Source organism: Biomphalaria glabrata, chromosome 2, assembly GCF_947242115.1.
Source record: "Biomphalaria glabrata chromosome 2, xgBioGlab47.1, whole genome shotgun sequence".
NCBI lineage: Eukaryota > Metazoa > Mollusca > Gastropoda > Planorbidae > Biomphalaria > Biomphalaria glabrata.
The window spans coordinates 62,402,803-62,407,409 of NC_074712.1; the positions used below are offsets into that span (position 1 = coordinate 62,402,803).

General features: G+C 35.6%; 1 long non-coding RNA gene across 2 annotated transcripts; it reads right to left on the reverse strand.

Annotated features, from left to right (window-relative positions):
* Positions 1-915: 915 nt before the first annotated feature.
* On the reverse strand, positions 916-3,746 carry LOC106061891 (uncharacterized). 2 transcript variants are annotated; one of them, XR_008776763.1, is made up of 4 exons: positions 2,953-3,746; positions 2,499-2,845; positions 2,202-2,316; positions 916-1,070 (listed from the first exon to the last, which is right to left on the reverse strand). It is a non-coding gene; the product is annotated as an uncharacterized LOC106061891 (long non-coding RNA). The 2 variants fall into 2 exon arrangements; XR_001216717.2 differs by lacking the exon at positions 916-1,070 and having other exon boundaries at positions 2,200-2,316; positions 2,953-3,745.
* Between the last annotated feature and the right edge of the window lie 861 nt (positions 3,747-4,607).

Below are 4,607 nucleotides of genomic sequence, written 5' to 3' on the forward strand. Positions count from 1 at the left end.
TAAAATATTTTTCTCTCTTTTTTGTGGAGGCCCCTTTCTTGTGGGCACCCCCCTCTGGCCCTGCGTTTATGAAATAAGGATCAGATTGTGACAGCTAAACTAAGATGCAAAACGTTTTGAATCTCTCCCTACTGATGAGACTTCAGCACTTTATAAGCATCTAATTAACAAACACGACTAGATGGACACATGAAAACACATAGCATACATCTTCTCTTTCGAAGGAATGTTTGTAATTTAAGAGATAAGAGTCAGTGGATAGCTTTGGGTACATGACAAGTGGTTGAAATCCTGGGAGGCTCCAACATAGGCCATGGAGTCTGGCAGCATTTGCATCACCCGGACCAAGGCTATCCATGGTGGAGGTTCAAAAGGCCGGAACAAACGACAATTGCTAGTGTGTAAGATGGGGCTACTGCTGTGTTGGAGCATATTTTGCCCAGTTCCGGCTCAACTTTTATACCTGCTGCCAACACCGTGGAGAGTCAGTGGAAACAGTGGCGCATATCCTGCAAGAGTGTCCGCAGCTCTTGGAGCTTCAGGGGAATGGGTCTGCAGAGCCACTTGACCTGTATGGGAGATATGAGGCACTACTTACTACGCCAAATAGCAGAGTTAGCCTTGCTACCAATTGGAGTTCATCTCAGGTGTCAGATTTTGTTGCAGATGAATGTTAGCATATCATTAGGCCTATAAGGTGTCTTCTTATCTTATCTTTTACAGACGTAAAAACTGAATGTGACATTAAAGTACATAATTAAAACCCTAAGCCATTTGCTCACATGTAACGACAAAAATAAAAACACAAGAAAATGTGAGATCAAAATAATATAACTTTTTATATATGATGTCCACATGCGTAAAAAAAAAAAATAATTTCATTATAGCATGCTCAGGTCCAATCTCAGTTGTGGACCAGTGGGGGGGAGGGGGTATCTAGGAGAAGGTTTTTCCGTGCACTAGTAAACACAACTCTGCGCGAGTCGGGTGTCGAACCTCGAGCCCCCTTCATAGGTAGCCAAGCCAAGCATACTGAGCCTCTCGACCACGCTTCCCACCAGCACCATTATCTAAATATGAGAAAAAATGTCACTGTTGTAAATTACTGAAAGGTACACAGATATTTAAAAAAAAAAAAAACTTATTCATATACAGTAATATAAAAATACCTCCCCCCTATCTTGCCCTAGAATTTCCCGCTCTGGTAGCTTCTACCACCTTCTAACCTCATGTATTCCTGCTGAGCAATTATTTGAGCTGTTGCAATTTCTTTTCTCCTTCTTTTAGCCTCTAAAGACTCTTTTTTTTTTGTTCTGATTTTACAATACGTTTGTTATCTCTTTTTTTACCATTCTGAATAGATGCAAGGCTAATGAAGCAACCAATATTAGTAAGAAATAATTTTAAACCCAAGCTCCCAAAATTAAATTCAGAGACGGCTAAAGCTGTACCTATCTCCACTCTTTTTTTCCCCCCCAATAAATGTGTTTCGGGCATCTTGCTCATATCTTGGCATAAATGCTTAAATTAGCATTTTGGGTCATTCCCTGTAAACATCTTTCCAGCAGAATATCATCTTATCTTATCTTAAATAATACAGACATTACTTCAAAAAAAAGAAGATGATTACATCCTATGCATCATGCATCTAGTCATTCATTTAACCAATTGCTTAAATTCTGCCAAGTCACTGGTTTTCCTGGCTGGCTGAGGCAACCCATTCCATGCTTAGCTCTTTCTCTCCGTAATTATTTTTTCCACGTTTCGACAGAATTCTTCATTTTTGCTCATTACTTTTTCACTACCCAAATATGATTAAGCATCAATAGCTTTGTCATTTGTAATCGGAAAATATTTTAATTAGTATAGAATTAAAAGGGAATGCATGCTCTTTTTATATTGCACAAAATAAAGTTTATAAAATTAACATTAATTTAATTTAATGAGGTCAAATTGACAATGGTATCGTCAATTAGGAGAGAAATAGTTAATAGCACTAGCGAAGAAGGAGCATTTGTATAAATTTGTCCTAGCATACGGAATGAGGAATGTGCCTTTATCTTTGTGTCTTTCTGAGTCAGACATTAGGCATTCATATATGGGCTTCAGTTTGTCAGCTACATTTTTGGAGATGAAGTTGCTACTCTTGCCCTTTAACTTATGAGAAGGAGGAGGCTAATTATGAGCTAAAGCTCTCTCACCAAGAAGCCTTTCCAGCAGGATATCCATCATGTTGAGGACTTTCATCTGTTGAAGAGGCATGATGTGGTGTTGTCATTATCTTCCTTCTCCATTCCTCAGTTGTTGAACAGCCATCTGGTAGTGACGTTTGGAGCAGATTTATTTTTAACTATGATCAAACTAATGACAAACAAATTAACAACCACAGTCAAAAAAAAAGAAAAAAGGATATATTTTAAAATGCAATCAGAAATAAATGAGATCATAGCAACAAGTGCAAGACTTAATAGGTATAATATTGAGTAATATCTAATCACCTTTGTTAAGCTTCCAGTTTTACGACCATCATGTGTCCTGCCCAATTTGGATTCTGTTGAAACTAGATTCCTAAAAGTAGTACCAAGCCTCTTAGCCACATGATTAGCGCACTCTTCGTTGTTTAAAGCAACATTGTAAGGTGACAGTAACTGTAGTTCCTTGTGGGTTGTGCAGTCTGCATCACTAACAAATGTAGTGTAGCGTAGGCCAAACTTCACCACATGACCTTAGCCGCATTAACCTCCATGAGACCAGCAGAGCCAGAATGGTTGATGACACATTCTTTTTGATGTTTTCAAAACCATCATTATATGCAGCCTGCCCTCTTTCCAGTTGTTGAACATTTCTGTAAAATATATTATTATATTTTATTTTTCTGATAACATATTTTAATTTCAAAATGCATTTTTATAAATAAAAATATAGATATAGCTAGATTAATATAACTTTTACCTGACAATATGTTGACATCACATGAAAGTCAATAGCCAATCCAGTGGTGGTCTCAATGACAACTTCATGGTCATGTTTTGATGTATGTCCTCTTTTTGCCAAGAACCATCAAAGCTTACAGTAAGTTCAACAGTATCCTCCTAGCTTTTGGCGCCATAAAATTCCCTTACTTTCGCAACAGATTTCAGTTGTATGTCATCTTTAAATGTGTCATTTTTATTTCCTATGTATTTTAAATGAGTATTGTAGGTCTTGCTTCTCATGGAATCCATTCCCATGGCTTCACCAAATGACTCCATGCCAGCATATTCTAAACCTATGTTCAAAAAAGATCGTTTATTTTGTAATGTTTAAACTCTTGAAGTGTCTTTGAGGAAGCAGCAGTGGCATGAAGAGTCACAAAAAAGACATGACACTTTGAGCACATAAACAGAGCCAGTCCTTTTTTTCAAGACCCAAAGTAAGTTTGCTGTTACAGTTTTGACAGCCGATCTGGCCAATTAATTTACATAAATGATTTACCAAATTGCATTAGTTGAGGAACAAAAGTCAGATTATTTGCAGATGATTGCCTAATATTTAGAACAATAAAAACAACACAAGATACAGAAATTTTACAAAGAGAATTAGATGAATTATAGAAATTGAATCACATTGGAGCATGTTTTTCCACACAGAAAAATGTTAGTTATTTTTTTTTGAGTAACAAAAGAAAAATAAAACAAATAAATACCACTTATCTTATTCGTGATAAACCAGTAACCCAGACTAAAAACGCAAAATAACTAGGTGTTATAATAAATGCAAAACTACCATGGAATATCCATATTGATGAAACAATTTTTAAAAATCCAACAAAGCGTTAGGGTTTATTAAATTAAATTTCTAAAAATCAAATAAGAACATAAAACTAAAATGTTATTTAGCCTTGGTTAAACCAATAATAGAATATGCATTCTCAGTTAGGGACCTAGCAACTCAAGAAAAGATTAGGAAACTGGAACAGACAAAATATAGAGCATTTGATTAGAATTATTAGAGTAACACTAGTAACACCTTTAGTAAAATCACTAAATTTAGAAACCCTTCTGGATAGAAGACTTAAAAGCATTGTTATGAAAGTAGCAATTATAAATAAAACACTGAAATACTTGACAAAGACACTTTAAGATAAAGGCACTTAGGTCACATTCCTTGTTCCTTATACTTAGTAATACTAGGACAATTGTATACAAATGCTCACTCTTCTGTAGTAATATTAGATATAAAATTAGAGCATGGAATGGGTTGCCTGAGTCAGCCATGAAAACCAATGACTTATCAGAAATTTAAGTTGTTTTTTAAAGAAAATGCATGACTAGATTGACATGAGTAAGACATTATTATCTTTTTTGAAGTAACGGCTGTAGTCTGTAGTCACAGTGTAGTGACAGTAGATCTACTCTAGGTCTAGATCTACTTCATAAGAATTAGATCTAGATAAAAAAAAAAAAAAAAAGTGGCTATTCTCACTGCCTCGAAACTAGCATCACAGGGAGGGGGTGGTGGACTACTTTACTCAAACCGAGTCAAACTTTTAAGTCACTGATTAACATGCATAACTTAGATCTATTAACTAGATCTTATCTTCTCATCTGGACTGTAGTAAGTTAACA